Genomic DNA, 18201 nt, shown 5'->3' on the forward strand with positions numbered 1-18201 from the left:
GGTGGCAACAAGGTCATGTTCGTTACAGCCACATTCTCAGTTGCAATTACTAGGTCCAGCACTCTCTGCCCCCTGGTATTTTCCAATACATGTTGCCGTAGATAGTTGTCCCTTAATAACTGCATAAAATCCAATTCCTTCCTCCCATGTGCCCTCTCCTCTTTCCAGTCAATATTACCATAATTGAAATCACCCATAATAATTACCCTCTTTCCATTCATTTCTTCTATTTGCTTATGCATACTATTCCCACCATCCACTCCATCACCCGGTCTATAGCAGCACCCAATTGTATATTTTGTTCTGCTAGATTGTATCTCACACCAAACAGCCTCAAATGTGCTTTTTTCCCCATCCTGCAGTTCAACTTCTATACTCCTTGGCTGAAGCTCATCAGCTATCATCAATAACACTCCTCCCCCCTTTTTATTCACCCTGTCACTCCTGAACACGCTATACCCATCGCATTCAATCCCACTAGCTTTATCATCTTCTGTCAGCCATGTTTCACTAATACCGACAACCTGTGGCCTGGAAGTGCCAACCATGGCCAAAAACTCTTCCTTCTTGTTCCTAATACTCCTGGCATTAGTGTACAAGAATCGCAGAAGCCCATTTGTCCCATCCCTACTTTGATTCCTTATACTAATTATCCCATTCTGATTTGTTGTCCGTCGTACTCGCCCGGGCATAATATACTCATTCATACACTTAACTGCCCCCCCTAAAGTCTGCATATCTACTCCCCCCCTCTTAATAAATCTAGTTTCCCTGAGTCTGTACATCCACTTCCACATCATTCATCAACACTCTTTCAAGTCTCCGTACACCAACTCCATTCAAATGTAACCCATCCATCTTATATAAGTCCTTTCGCCCATCGAACTCATTCCACACATCCACAAATTCCACACCACTCTCCATGCATAACCCACGCATAAAGTCATTGGCAATTATGGCCCTCCTTCTAAACACTTCGCTGTCATACCGCGGTAAGATACTCACCATCCTAACTCTCTCACTCTTCTCTTTTGCTACCTCAAACAACTCCCTCACATCCTCTATCATTTCCATTTTGTCCTCTTTCAAATCATTCGTTCCTGCCACTATTATCATCTCTTTCACCCTCTGTTTTTGCAGTCGAATAGATTCGCTGACGTCCTTTATGTTCGCACCCGGCTGGTACGACTTCGTTAAACTCTCAATTATTACGCCTCTTAATAGCGAATCCCCATACAGCACTCGCTCCTTCATTTTATTGACGTTTACGTACATTCTATTGTTTGCCGTCACAGACTTCCGCCGGTTATTTGTCGGTACGTTCAACACACATTTTTGCATACGCTCCAGTTGTCGTTTGGCTCTGTGTATCGCGCCATTTAAACGGGCAATTTCGCTACTCGCATTTATCTCACCATTTTCATTATCGATCAAATCATCCATTCCTTCGGTGTTTCTACCTTCATTTACACTTTCAGCGACGCTCTCACACATATCTGGCACTACCACGCAATTCTCTAGTACACCGCCATTTTCTGCATTCTGACTACCGTTAACGATATCAGTCTCGATACACGAAACACGCTTGAAGTCCTCATTCTCTTTACACTTTCTACACACATTAACTCCACTATCACTTTCTAACCAGACTCCTACCACTCTTCGCAAGGCATACATCTCACAGACAGCACATTGCATAAATTCTTTTACATCAAAACTCTTAAGCAAGCATGGCGACCTGGCCGCCATTTTTTTCTTTATCGGTGCCATGTGTACGCTATCTTTTCTTAAAAATAATAGTTAAAATAACAGAAAACACGCAAAAATTGCACAGACACACCAAGAAACAAAAAGCAAACAATACTACTTAAAATTCTGGTAAAATATCTAATGTTAACACAAAATAATACTGATCTTTTCAGGAGCTCTCGACAAGCCGACGATCTAATCCGTGCGACACCTAGCGACACCATATCAAGAGAATGTTTCTCAAAATGGGTCATATAATAATAGATTAGAGGTTCTCAACCTTTGTGAGACCGCGGCCCAGTAAATTCTTTTTTTTATAAGCATAATTATATTTATATATTTATTTATATATATATATATGCTTAATTATAGTATAATCATAAAGAGTATTAGCACACTTATGTATAAGGTGTGGTATGCTGACAAATATAAAATTATATTTAAATTAGTTATCAATCACAGGACTAATGAAATCTTGTAGCATACTGTAGTTTCATAGGGCTAACATTGGTAAATCAATTTGTGTTGATTTTCATTGACATATCCCATTCTGATCACCAAAAATGTATAATATTATTCAATGAAAAGTGATTATTAATATTATTGGATTATTAAATTGATTTTAATAATGTTGATTTGAAAAAAGGGGTGCTTAAGGGTCAAAGCTATATAACTGAAAGGAGACCTACACATAGCCTTTAAAGGAATGCGGAGAGCCAATCAGGGCTTCTGACCTAATGTCCAATCCTCACCTTCTCATGGGGCACCCTGTTAAGTATCTACCTGGATACTAAACGAACGAGGATGGGCTGGCAATTTGGGATTTAGCTGACCAAATTGTATTCTTATTGGCTTAAACCAAAATAAAAAATGATGGTACAACATGACAGAATTTCATGTTGGCTGGAGCGTCGCCCGGTTAAACAAGGACCCTTCTTTTCACCAGGGAAGCAGGACAAAGAGTGAAAAGTCACCTACTGGAACAAATCCTAAAACCCACCCAACTCAACATCACCAGAGTTCAAGATCAGTCCTATCAACATAAGAAGCCTGAATAAAAAAAAAATGGAGCTAGCTGAGGAACTGGATAAGTACCAGATCGACATAATAGGGGTGATTGAAACAAAAAAAAAAGGCAAAAACTGGTGAGATCTTTCTGAGCACTAAATACAAAATGTTATATTCAGGCAATGACAATCAAGGAAAAGAAGGAGTAGCCACAGTATTCAGCACTAAATACAAGGTGAATCTTATGGGCAAAAATGAGAATGGGGAACTGGACAATAAGGCCTATTGTCCGACATAAGGCTCTATTAAGGTAGAAGTGGAGGAATTTTTTGAGGCTTTAGAGAAAGCAACTGAAACAATGAAAAAGGAAAAGTTGGTCCTCGTTGGTGATCTAAATAGCAGAGTAGGAAATGATTGTCAAACATACAAAAATATTTTGGCAAAATTTGGAGAAAAGAGCAAAGCTAATAATAATGGCAAATACCTGTTGGATTTCTGCTCAGGACATGGACTGGTTATTACTAACACAATATTCCAGCATAAAAATGTGCACAAATTTACATGGAGAGAAGAGGCAAGGAATAAGTCTCTTGATTATGTTATTTATTGTTGATAGTGATGTTTTCTACCTGGTACAGGACACCAGAGTGTACAGAGGATTTGAAATTGGAAGTGATCACCATTTAGCCTTGAGCAGGATAAAATTCAATTTCATATTGAAAAAAAGAACATGTAAGAAAGTTTTAAAGCGAATAAAAGTTGAGCAGCTCTCAGATGTGAACTGTAGACTGAAATATACAAACATTATTCAAGAAAAAATGAAAGAGTTTGAGAATAGGAACCAAACCTTGGAGATTCAGTGGCAAGTCCTGAAGAAAACACATTGATTCAGCCAGAGAGGCATGTGGTGAGGTTGTCTGTAAGGATAGAAAAATCAGAACTCCATGCTGGATACAGAAAGTTAAAGAGGCAGGAAGGAAAAGAAGAAAGCATATCAAAACTTCCTCGGAAATATGTCAGCTTGTGCTCTTAGGGAATACAGAGGGAAATGTAAGAAAGCTAAACACTGTGTAAAACTAGCTAAACAAAAGTCATGGGAGGACTTTGGTAAGAATATAGAAACTAAATATCAAGAAGGTGACAATATATTCCAGAGGTCATTGAAGAAGCTCAGAAATAGAGGAATGAGTGCTGTAAAAAGAATTAGAGTGATAAAGGTGATATGAAAACTGGAGAAAAAGATATCCTTAAAGTATGGAGTAATTACTTCGAAAACTTGCTAAATGAAACAAGCAGTGATGACAGCACAGTGGTAAAAAACACTGACCAGGCATGTAGTCAGGAATGGCTGCACTGCATAGTTCAGAAGGCCTGGACAGAAAGACGAATTCCAGATGATTGGAGTAGAGCTCTCATCGTACCCATATATAAAAAGGAAAATAAAACTGAATGTGAGAATTACAAAGGTATTTCTGTACTTCTCTATTTCTCTATTCCACGATGCTAAGACCGACAGTCTGGCTCAGATACGTTGGCGACGGGTTTGCGATCTGTTCGCATGGGCGACAAACGCTAAATACATTCCTTAGCCACCTGAACAAACAACACAAACGCATACAATTTACAATCGAAATCGAAAATCAAAACTCGCTCCCGTTCCTAGACACACTAGTCACACGTCTTCCTTCATGCAGTCTATTCTTCACGTTCTACCGAAAGCTGACGCACACTGGCCAATACACACATGCTAATTCATATCAACACCCATCACAAAAATATGGAGTTATTAACACCTTTAAAAACAGAGCTACAACAATTTGCTCTAACCAGCAAGCCCTAAAACAAGAACTAAAAATCATCAGCGACACATTCATAAATAATGGCTATAAAAAAAATACTATTAATAAAATACTCCATAAAACAACAACAAAAATGAATCTAGATTACAGTAAAACCATAGCCATCCCATACATTAAAGGGTTATCAAAAATCAACAGAATCCTACATTATAACCTTAATGCCACCTACTAAACTTAAAACCATATTCAGCTCTCTAAGGATCCTCTCCTCCCATTCGCACAACCCTGGAGTCTATTGCATCCACTGCACCTGTAACTTACCGTACATTAGTGAAACAGGATGGACAATCCCTATACGCAAGAAAGAACACATTAGACACATTAAATATAACCATTATGGTGAAGCAGGCCTCTCAGATCACGTGCTCAACACCTTACACCAAATCAAGTGGAAAAGCACCCGCTCGTTACACCACACAAAAACCTGGTATGTAAGCAAATTTAAAGAAGCCTGCAAAATCCTGATAAACCACCCAAATATCAACAACAAAGATGGCATGAAAATTCCAAGGATCTGGATGGTACACACATTCAGCCTACCTAATATATAAAATCCAACATAAGTCAGGACTCTAGCCAACCTCCAGCTAGTATTAGAAACCATTTCATACCAACTGGCTGGAATATACATGTATAATCATGATGTTAACATATGTATATAGACAGATACATAGACTTGTTATCGCGCCCAATGTATTTCTACAACCAACAGATAACACTAATAATAGATCTCTAGCATTGATGTATAATTTTTTTTTTTTCACCAGAGGTCAGGCCAACAATTGTTGTAGCGGTTGGTAAGTAACTTTAACAAACCAGTTTGATTGTAGTGTAGCTTGTTTTCTGTGTATAGTTGTATGCTCCAGAAGATGACCTTGACATAAAGGTCAAAATGTCGAATGTAGATTTTAGTTATATTAAACTAAAGTTTTTATTCGAACAGGGTAGTTGTCTCCATAATTTTTAAAAATGCATTCGGATCACCGTGTAAGCCTAAAAGAAAGTATTTCTCTACTGAGTGTTCCTGGTAAGATATTATTATTATTTCGAGTAACTCCAAGGAGTCGACAGACTCTTTGAGGAACGCCCTAACATCATGTCAAGAACAACTGTTCGACATTCACACAGTATCTATCATACCTCACCTTGAACTCATTCACAGTCATAGCACCCACAACAGATTCTGGTAGCTTATTCCACTCATTCACCATCTCCAAGTAAAAAACCTAGCTCTAACACCTTTACTAAGTACATTCTTGCCCAGCTTCCATGTATGGCCCCCCTAGTCTTCCCACCACCAGTCCTATTCTCAAAAATATCTTCTGAATTAATCTTATAAAAACCCCTCAGTAATTTGAATGTCTCAATCATATCACCCCTTTTCTGCCTATCAACCAATTTTTGTAATCCATAAATCTTCAACCTGTTCTCATAAGGTTCATTCCATAGACCTGCTATCATCTTGGTCACTCTCCTCTGGATCCTCTTCACCTCCTCCCCATCAAGAAGAAACCCTGGCACTCATATCTGGGCACAGTAGTCTAGATGGGGTCTTATCAAGGCTCAATACAGAGGAACAATAACTTGTTTGTCTCTGCTTGTTAAAGTATTTTTCAGCAACCAAGTGATTTCATGAGCTGATTTAGCCACTTTTGCGATGTGCCCCCTAAACTTCAACTCCCTATCCACCGATACTCCCGAATCCCTGGCCTCATCAATCTCCTGGAGTACGGTTCCACCAATGTGATATACTGATGCTAATCTTTTCACCTCAAAATGCATAACCTTACACTTTGCTACATTAAATCGACATCCATTTTCCTTAGCCCAGCCAAACTATCCAAATCATCTTGCAAAATTTTGACATCCTGTGCACTCACTACTGCTCTACCCAACTTCACATCATCAGCAAACAAGTGAACACTTCCTCTCAGATGCTTTCCTATATCGTTAATGAACAAATTGGAAAGTAGTGGTCCACGAACAGAACCCTGCGGCACACCACTAGTCACAAGCCGTCTTTTGGACTCTACTCCTGAATAAACAACTCTCTGATATCTCTCCATCAACCACCCACCTATCCATTTCACCAACTCTATATCCATCCCCATATGCTGCAGTTTACTGATTAGAACTCCATGTCAAAGGCCTTATCAAGGTCCAGTAGAATCACGGTAAACCCATTACCCTTATCCAGTTCAGCTGTCACTGTGTTATAAAACATGAGCAAGTTACTGAGGCATGATCTACCCTCCACAAAACCATGTTGTCTCCCACACAGTATGCCATTTTCATCTATCCAATCCTGTATTTTTTTCTTGACTAATTTGTCCAAGACCTTCAACGATTCCTGATATGCTAATCAGTCGGTAATTTACAACAGCAGTCTTGGAACTATTATTATACTTGGAAATATATGTAGTAGAACTATTTTCCCCTCTTTCCACCCCCTCGGGACTAACCCAGACCCGAGACTCAAATTAAACAAAATGGTCAAGGGCACTGACAATTCTTTAGCCGCTTCACGTACGACACGAGCTGGTATACCATCCAATCCCACAGATGTATTGACATTGAGGTTTTGTAATAGACTACTCACCTCCACTTCATTCACCACAATTCCCATATAATCTATTGGTTCATTCATTCCTGCAATGTCACCACCTGGATGATATATTCTTGTGAAGTGCTCACTCAGTAATTCAACTATATCAACTGATTCGGTTACCTCCCTACCATCAGCATTCTTTAAAATCATTCTGCAATATATATTTTTTCTTTTACTTACAACATATCGAAAAAACTGTTTGGGATTCTCTTTAGCCTGCATGGCTATTGTTCTTTCATAATCCATTTTGGCTTTTCTTACCACACTCATTACCCTTCTGGCCTGCGCTTTATACCGTTCATGTGCCTGCCGGTCACCTTTCTCCTTAAATTCCCTCCATAGTTGTTTCTTTTTTTGCAGCTGAAGCTTAATGGTGTTATTCATCCATTTAACCTCACTTGATTTATTATTCGGACTCTAGGTATACAGTCAGCATTTGCTTCATGCAAGCACTTCTTAACCACCTCCCATGCACTATCAACTTCTAGTCCTTGCAGTTGTACATGCCATGGCACTGAACCAATCAAACTCCTAAGCTTGTCATACTTTCCAGCCCGATAATTCCACATGTACCCTGTCTTAATTGTAAATTCCACAACTTTAGCCACCTCCCAAGTCAAGACCCTATGATCACTCTCACCAATTGGTGGCAACATGGTCATATTCGTTATAGCCAAATTCTCAGATGCAATTACTAGGTCAAGCACTCTCTGATCCCTAGTATTTTCCATTACATGCTGTCACAGATAGTTATCCCTTATTGCATAAAATCCAATTCTCCAATTCCTTCCTCCCATGTGTTCTCTCCTCCTCCCTCTGCTCATTTCTTCTATTTGCTTATGCATACTATCTCCACCATCTATTCCATCACCTGGTCTATAGCAGCACCCAACTGTATATTTTGTTCTGCTAGTCTCAATCTCACACCAAATAGCCTCAAATGTGCTCTTTTCTCTATCCTGCAGTTCCACTTCTATTCTCTGTGGCTGTAGCTCATCAGCTAACATCAATAACACTCTCCCCCCATTTTATTCTCCCTGTCATTCCTAAACACACCATACCCCTCACATTCAATCTCACTAGCTATATCATCTTCTGTCAGCCATGTTTCACTAATGCCAATAACCTGTGGCCTGGAAGTGCCAACCAAGGCCAAAAATTCTTCCTTCTTGTTCCTAATACGTCTGGCATTAGTATGCATGAATTGCAGAAGCCCATTTGCCCCATTCTTATTTTGATGCCTTATACTAACTATCCCATTCTGATTGGTAGTCTTTCGTACTCGCTTGGGCATATTACACACATTCATACACTCAAACTGTCTCCCAAAAGTCTGCATATCTACTTCCTCCCTCCCCTTAATAACTCTAGTTTCCTTGATTCTGCACATCCACTTCATTCGACAACACCTTTTCAAGTCTCTGTACACCAAATCCATTCAAATGTAAACCATCCATCTTATATAAATCCTTTCGCCCATCGAACTCATTCCACACATTCACAAATTCCACACCACTCATCCTGCATAATTCACGCATAAAGTCATTTGTAATTATTGCCCTCCTTCTATACTCTTCACTGTCATACCGCGGAAACAAACTCACCATCCTAACTCTCTCACTCTTCTCTTTTGCTACCTCAAGCAATTCCTTCACATCCTCACTCATAGCCATTTTGTCTCCTTTCAAATCATTTGTACCTACTACCACTATCAATTCTTTCACCTGCTGCTTTTGCATTTTAATTGACTCATTTACATCCTTAACGTTCGCACTAGGTTGGTACGATTTTGTTAAACTCTCCACTAACACACCTCTTACTAAGGAATCTCCATACAACACTCACTCTTTCATTTTGTTTACACTCACTATCACACTCTTATCTTTTCTAGCATACTTTTGCCGTTTATCAGTGGCTATGCTCGGTAAACATTTTTGCCAACTTTCCAGCTGCCGATTTACCCTGTGTATCGCTCCGCGTAACTGAGCTATCTCACTCATTGCATCAGTCTCATCATTTTTATTCTCCAATAATTCATTCATTCGTTCTGTATGTTTATCTTCATTCTCACTTTCAACGCCACTCTCACAGCTATCTGGTACTACCTCGCAAATATTGCTATTTTCTCGATTCTCACTTTCGACAACGATATCACTCTCACAACCTGATACACTCTTTAAATCCTCACATTCTTTACACCTTCTGCACACATTCACTCCACTCATTGTTTAACCAGACTCCAACCGCTCTCCTCAATGCATACATTTTGCAAACGGTACACTGAATCAAATCCTTTAAATTAAAAACTCTTTAGACAAATATGGCAACATGGACACCATCTTTGTTGTATTCCTCTTTATTGGGGCCATGTGCATGATAATCGTATCTATCAATTTACTATTTAAAATACTCAGAAAACACCCAGACACGCTAAAATACGAAAAGTAAACAATATTATATAAATACTATGCAAATTCACCAATTATTACTCAAAATGACACTTATCTGTTCAGGAGCTCTCCACAAACACTACACACCTTGTAGCCCTCTAGTGGCTATTCAAGTATACTCGAGAAACGGTTGAGAAGGATTGTGGAAAAGAAGTTTGGTGAAGAATAAGCTCAAGCTGGATTCAGGTCAAATAGAGACCGTCAGTATCAAATTTTTACTTTACGACAGATAGTTGAGATATCATGGGAATATAACAAAGATCTGTATTTAAGTTTTGTAGATTTGGAAAAGGAATATGACGAGGTGCAATAAGAGAAGCAATTCAAAATGCTACAGTTATATGGTGTCAATGGAGCATTATATTAAATACTTAGTCTTTATCTCATCTCATCTTCTTTCTACCCTCTTTTACCTTGTGGTGTCGAGGGTTTATTAATCATTGGACCTCAAACAGTTTACAGGATAAGGTGGTCAAGCCCTATGCCCTGTAGTGTTGAGTTCTCAAGGCCGGTTTGTCTGCTTTGCAGGATGATAAACCCCAGGATAAACTGTGGAAAAAACGCTACTGTCCACGCCCAAGACTGGCTAACTTGGCTATGGCTGAGGAAGATCCTTCAGTCCTCATGATACCCCTTCCCCTGGCATATGGTTGCAAAGTGCACAGCCATTAGGCTAACCGTGCGGACTACTTAGTCTTTGAGTTGTAAGTCAGCAGTTAGAATTGAAGGAAGTACAGGATGGTGGTTTAATGTTAAATCTGGTGTCAGACAATGATGTACATTATACCCTCTGTTATTTATTATCTACATGGATCACATTATTAAGGAAAGTGGTATTAAACTTGATATCAAAATTGGAGATGTTAACCTCAGCTCTCTACTTTATGCGGATGATGTTATACTTCTAAATAAATTCGCTACAAGCCAATTTTAACTTATGGATCTGAGAGCTGGGTCAGAAGTAAAACACTTGACCGCAGATATGAAAGTCCTGAGAAAGATTAGGGGCATGAACAGATGGAATCAATGGCAATATCATATTAAAAACGAGGATATTAGGAAAGAACTTGACATTGTCAGCATCCAGGAATGTATTAGCAGAGCTAATCTCAGGTGGTATGGTCACTTAAACAGAATAGGAAGGAAAAGATTAACAAAACAAGTGTTCTCTGCCAGGTTGGCAGGAAAAGGACCCAGATGAAGACCAAGATATAGGTGGATTGATACAGTAAAAAAGTGCCTAAGAAGATGAGAAATATAAGATCTGATGATGTTGGAGTCTTGACAGGTAACAGACTGATTTGGAAGAAAATTCTAGATAGGAAATTAGTAATGATGTCATTTTTCATGTAGTACTATCATATCCTGTACACGCCTTGAGAGTATATATCAGGAATTTGATGATGATGATGGTTTGGAAAAAAAACGGTAGCGAGAAAAATATTAATGGATTGTAATTCACCATAGAAGTCAGCTGAGCCGAGGAAGCTGCAGGAGGATGTCAACTTGTTATCACACACACACACCAAATATTTATGTATGCAAAATGAAGGGTTTATTTAGGCTACTGAAACTTTTGTTGCTAGTTTCTGTCCTTTAGCTTATTAATTCTGGGATGAATTAAAGTGATAGCCAAGCAAAGACAGTCAGAAAGTTGCAGGCGGTTCCTCTGTTTCGTATTAAGCACAGTCATGGCAGAAAATGCAGTTTCACAAAGATATGTGGGGGAAATACAAAGAAGAAATTTCATTGCTATTTCATGTAAATTTGGATATTCATTTTTCATTCATATCCACAATTTTGAATTACTCATAGAATTAAAAGTACTTTCCAGTCCTTTGTCTGATGATAATTCAATAAGTTGAAGAGTTTCTTTATTGGAAATGGCTATCTCTTTGTGTGTTCAACAAAGAGGTTCAGAATCCCCATATTTTGCCTCCAGGGATCCTCATGTTGAGAATATTTTTCAAACAACAACATCTTCATGTGGGCTGCAATAGTATCTGAAACTGAATTCTGTGAATAAAAATCACCTACTTCCATAATATAATCTGAATGCAACTGAAACATTTCATTATTTCTTCTGCAATCATATTAAGCCAGATCGAATCATTCTTTTTGAATGATTCGATCTTGTTCCAAGCATTAAATATTGTGGTATCTGGACCTTGAAGTTTCAAATTCAACTCGTTTATGTAAGAAAATATATCACTGAGATACGACAGCCTGGCTACCCATTTCTTATCCTGGAAATAATGGGACAAGTCACTTTTCTTATTAATTAGAAATAACTCAACTTCGTTTCAGAATTCATACATCCTCTTAAAAACTTTACCAAGGGAAAGCCAACGAACTTCCGAATGGAAAAGAAGATTTTGATGATCAGAGCATTTCATTGCACAAAGCTTTTAACAGTCTTGAATTTAAAGCACTATTTTTTATATAATTAATAATTTTAATAGATTGAGACAGGACTTCATTAAGCTCAGGTGCCATTTTTTGCCTATGAATGTAGCAATGCATTGACAATAAGCTATTGCTCGCCATATCCTTAATTTTTGTGACTAAACCTGAATTTCTAGTTGTAAGATGCAATTCTTGCGGGAGACTACACACCTACCAGGCGCATCCCCCGGGTGGCGGATGGGGAAAACCCAAATGGGTTGCTCTGAATAAAGAATAAAGAGCCGTGGACCAAAGGATGTAGCAGAGGCATGGCAAGCTGGCTACATTATTACCAGTAACTTTCATGAGCAGGAGAAAGTCTACAAACCGATATAGTGCTACTGGGTACGGGACAAATGACGTGCCTACTCAAAGACCACATAGAGTAGGCGAGAAATCAGCAATGTGGTCAGCCAAGGATGTAAAACATGTAGCCACCCTCAACATGAGATCACTATACCGACCTGGAAAATTGCAATTAGTCCAGGAAAATTTAAAAAGACTGAAATGGAGTATTTCAGGTTTTTCAGAGACACAGTGGTGCAGAGATGGATTCATGGATTTACCAGAAGGAAGACTGTACTTCTCAGGAAGAAAAGATAACATACATAGAGAAGGAGTTGCATTATTAATTAAAAAGAAACTTACACAATCAGTAATTGAAATAAACCCAGTGTCTCCTAGAATAATAACAGCCAAACTTCAAGCAGAAGAAAAAGGTCAAACAATTAAAATAATCCAAATATATGCATCAGACAGTAACCATTCAGAGGAAGAAATAAAAAATTTCTATGAAGAACTACAACAGGAAATAGATAATCCCCAAAATAGAGAACTCATGATAGTGATGGGAGACTTTAATGCTAAAATAGGACAGTTCACAGCAGACAAAAAAGATGTGATGGGGAAATTTGGATACGGAGAGCTTAATGACAGAGGAGAACAATTACTCCACTTCTGTAAAGCAAATGATCTAATGATTACAAACACATTGTTCTATCAACGCCCTAATAATAAATATACGTGGACATCCCCAGATGGTAATATAAAGAACTGCATAGACTATATCATCATAAACAAACAATGGAAAAGAGCAGTAAATAATGTACGAATATTAAGAAGTTTTGATTTTGACACTGACCACGAAATATTAACTGCCAAAGTGAAGGTAAAATTCAACAGGAAAAATAATATCAGAAAAGAAGAAAACATCAACCTATCAAAACTAAAAGATAGCTCAAGCAGAAGTCGATTTTTAGAACAGATGTGCTTGAAATTAAAACCCTCCATCTTCCAGAACAGTGGAAAATACTGGGAAGAAGGAAAAGAAACAGTGTTATCAATTGCAAAAGACACTCTAGGTTCCAAACCCAAAATAAACAAACAGTGGATAATCCAAGAAATCATAGCTACCATAGAAGAGAAAAGAGAGGCCAAGATACTTGTAAACCAACAAAACAATGAAGAGAATAGAGAAAAAAGCACTAAAAATAAAGTTGATAACCTATACAAAAAAGCCAAAGAAAAATGGTTAGAAGAAAAAGCTAAGAAATGCCAAGAAGCATACCAACAAAACAACCTAAAAGTCTTCCATGATACTGTAAGAGAAATTACAAAGGAATTCTCATCAAAAGCACTAACAATGATAAACAACAAGATGACTGAAACCGGGAATATTGAATATATAAGAAAAATCTGGTCAAACCATTTTAAGACTATCTTCCACCAAGGAAACAAAACTACAATGCCAACAATAGAAGAAAATAATGATCACCCAAAAAATTTACAAGAAGACGTTAGATACGCAATAAAACAGATGAAAAATAATAAAGCACCGGGCATTGATACTATCCCTACTGAACTGTGGTCATATGGAGGCAGCATATCAATAGAATATTTAACAACCCTATTCAATGAAATACTACAAACAGGAGAGATCCCAGATGACTGGAGAACTGGAAAGATCATCCCAATATACAAGAAAGGAGACAAAAGAGACTGCAGAAATTACAGACCAATCAATTTACTCCCTCACACCTATAAAATATTTATAAGAATTATACAAAATAGATTAAAAACCATCTATGAAGAAATGATAAGCATAGAACAAGCTGGTTTCCGAGGAAACTATTCAATAGACCAAATTTTCACATTGCACCAACTAGCAGAGCTCAGCTGGGAAGACCATAAAGAACTATATTGTTTGTTTTGTGGACTTTAAACAAGCTTTCGATAACATCAACAGAGAAATCCTTCTTAAAATTCTACTAGAAAAAGCAATAGACAAATATATAATACAGTTTCTGATAAAATATTACTCTAAGACAAATGCAATAATTAAAAAGGACACACTCACAACAGAACCCATAGAGATCCAAAAAGGAGTAATGCAAGGATGCCCATTATCCCCTTCACTATTCAACATATATCTAGAAGAAGTTGTAAAGAAGGCAATAGATAATGAGCCTGGAATCAATGTCAATGGTTTAAACATAAATAATATCAAATATGCAGATGATCTCGTCCTTCTTGCAAGAACCACAAATGAACTACAAAAGTTGATCAACAAGCTAAACGAAACCTGTAAAACATATGACATGACAATAAATATACCAAAGACAAAAGTGATGAAAATAGGGAGGAACAGAACTACCATCTCAGCCACCCTAAACGGAGAACAAATAGAACAAGTAGACAACTTCATATACCTTGGATCAAAACTAACAGAAACAATAGATGAACTCAAAACAATCAAACACAGAATAGCGATAGGATGGACCACCGTGGGAAAATTACAGAAAATCTGGAAAACAAACAAGATATCTAAGCAAGCCAAAATCAAATTATATGAAGCAATAATTATACCAACAGTCAACTATGGAGCAGAAGCGTGGACAGTTAAAAAAAGAGAGGAGAAAAAACTGCTGGCATTTGAAATGAAATGCTTAAGAAAAATAAATAGAACAAGTTGGATAGAAAAGAAAACAAACATCACAGTCAGACAAGAACTATTGTATAAAAAGACAATAATAGAAATAATTAGAAAACAACAACTGAGATGGTTTGGACACACTGTACGCATGGATGCAGACAGACTTCCTAACGTCCTAATCAATACTTTTCCAACTGAAAAAAGAAGACCCGGAAGACCAAACATTACCTGGCTGAAATTAATAAAGAACGTCTCGGGATGCAGAACATATAAGGAACTTTTTTCGAACAGCAAGGAATAGAGAAGACTGGAAGATCCTGCTCAAGAGAAGACTCAACCCGTCTTAGACGGAAGAGAAGGAGAGAGAGAGAGAGAAGATGCAATTCTTCCATTCGAGACCTCTCTCTTCAATGAAACCTTTTAACACTTTGAAAATTTCACTGCTGTTAGTGTGCGTAAGTAATTCAGAAATACTTAAAATGTCTTCTTCATGTTCATCATATGGTTAACATGTTGTACATACATAAGTAAAATGTTATTCTGAATATCTGTAGATTCGTCCAGTTGTAATGCAAACAATTTTGATTTAATTTTTTCAATGAGTTGCGTTTCTGTATCTTCTGCCATATCGTATATCCACCTCTCAACTGTATCACTCAACAATGGGAGGTCTGTCATTTTACTTGCCACAGACTGGCCTAATACTTCATTAGAAGTAGCAATCAGAGGCTTAATGAGTTCTTTGCCAATGGAATACGGGATTTTACATTTACCTATCTGTATCAATAATAAATAGGATGTGTTCAATTAGTGAAGTGTCAGTGGTTGGGAAATAATTTTTTTTTATATTTTAAGTGCATCTCTTTTACGCATAAAGAATTCAATGGGTTTGTTGACGAGATTGGAATGTTTTGTGTTGAGATGTCAGGTAAGTCGTGATGGCTTCATAGATTCATTTCCCAGAACATTAGCACAAATGACATATTGAGGTCGTAGCAATTGGTCAGTGCGAGGGCATTGTATGAAACCAAATTTTCAATAGCTGTCCATGTACCTACGAGTGAATGCAGACATCTTCTTCTGTGTGCTGGTAGTTTTCCTCTCCTTTTGTATGTCTTAGAGTTCACTCTGTAATCTTGAGGTGGATGAATCATTATTTGTTGCATCACAAACCCCTTCAATAAGAGATTTCTTAACACCAAAATTAAACAAAGTCCCTTGTCTTTTATTCATATTAAAATTTAAATCTGTAGGCATATTACTTTTAAAAAATCATGGTACTCGAGTTTTGAAACAAGAAGTTACACACTGCAATGTGAACTTGCGAAGAAACAGTATTCAGTATTACTAGATTTGAGAACCAGATACAGACTGCCTTGCTCTTCGATTTCAGAGGAAAAATTTTCCTTATACTTCCTTGCTGATTGGTCACTGGCAAGGAAGGGCAACACAAATGTTATTTTGTTCAGTTTTGAGAAGAGAGGATACGGCGCCCATTGTTGTAATCAGCTTGCAGGCAATTTTTATGACCAGTCATAAGCAGTGGTATTCCCTTTCCTGAATGTTGAAGGTTTTCAATGTCTGAAAGTTCCCGATCATTCATGAATACTTCCATGTTTAAAAATATGCGGCTTGGTCGGTGACATTTGCTACACAGATGTTATTTAGGCGTTTTGGGTCTGAACTTTTCGACACATTCACAAATATTATTCTTCTCAAAATATTTCCACCATAAAATATTTATTCATGAAAAATGCTTAGAAAACTAAAATGACAAATTCCAGGAGAACCTCTCGCAGCATAATTGATGCCAGGGCCCGGTACCAGGCTGCGGCCTGGCGATTGAGAAACACTGGACTAGAGGGACAGAGTGTACAGCTTATGGCTGCATCCTCAATCTGTTTATAAATGGTCTCTTTCCTAAGTGAAGTAGCCAGAAGGAATGGTAAATATAATGATATCAGGAGGGAAAACATTTTTTAGTAAATTTAACATTTCACAAAGAGGGATATTGCTAAAAAAGAGAGGTGACATCAAAGCTTATCAAGATATTGCTATTATCTAAAACTAAATCTTGGATTAACGATTTGAAATTAGTGGAATTTTTAATACAAGATGATGAATGACCTGTAAGTGGGGTAAAGGATTTAGCCGACTGAACTGTTTCGCTAACCTTAAAAGACACTGAGGAATGGAGAGGGTTATTGGGATTATGAATTTTTGACAATCCGTATATCTGGGGAGGGGGGGTATAACTAAACGGTTTGGGGGTTTTAGGTTTTAGCTAATTTTTATTTTGTGCAAATAAAAATTAGCTGGGAAAGGAACCGACTGTATTCCCATCATGTGAAATTATGCATACTTTATGAAGGAACATGGCTTTAGTAATGACTATTCTATATCCTGAATAGATGTTGCAAGTTTTTCTCACTTGGTTGCAAATTAAATTAAAGATACCAAGAAATTATATTCTTGTTTCACCCTTGATCCAAGTATAATAAGAATATAATTTCTTGGCATCTTTAATTTTATCCTGAATGGAAATCCAGAAGTTATCCATTATTATTATTAGCTTTGCTCTTTTCACTAAATGTTCTCAAAATAATTCTGAATGTCTGGGATTCATTTAGAAACAGGTGTTTAAGTTTTAATCTCAGCATGGAGTCAGTACAGAACATACCTCTGATACATGCTTGATCCACAGAAGCTGTTTTAAATATGAAGGCTTGTTTAAAGAATATATATATATATTCTTTGGTGTGCTAGGTATGCAGTGCTCATCCACCAAATAGCAATATCACTGATACTATTTTTGCATTTATTCCCATTAAAGACTCTCTAAATTGTTTTCATTTGCAAACACAATATACTAATACTTCATGAAGAGGACATTTTTCAACGTGTAAACATTGCATCATATTCACGTTAACAGCCCAGGTGTGCATTCAAAATACATACACCTTTGAGCCCTTTGAAAAGATGGCATAGCAGGTCAAATTCTTAGTGTTGCAGTAGTTTTAAACCGTTCAGAAGGCGAGCTCTGAGACAATAGCACCTAGAGGATGTGATTGGTTATTGTGTCAACCAATTCAATTGAATGTTGTCATTTGTCATGAGTTGTAGGTTTTGTTTTCTGAGCATGAACTGACA

General features: G+C 37.5%; 1 protein-coding gene across 1 annotated transcript in view; it reads right to left on the reverse strand.

Moving 5' to 3' along the window:
• LOC150108790 (unextended protein-like) overlaps positions 1–18201 on the reverse strand; it is a 119642-nt gene that overhangs the window by 64108 nt on the left and 37333 nt on the right. The window lies entirely within an intron of this gene.

This window comes from Typopeltis vanoorti, chromosome 2 (genome assembly GCF_054136105.1).
Source record: "Typopeltis vanoorti isolate ZY-2024b chromosome 2, IOZ_Tvanoo_1.0, whole genome shotgun sequence".
In the NCBI taxonomy this organism is placed as follows: Eukaryota; Metazoa; Arthropoda; class Arachnida; order Uropygi; family Thelyphonidae; genus Typopeltis; species Typopeltis vanoorti.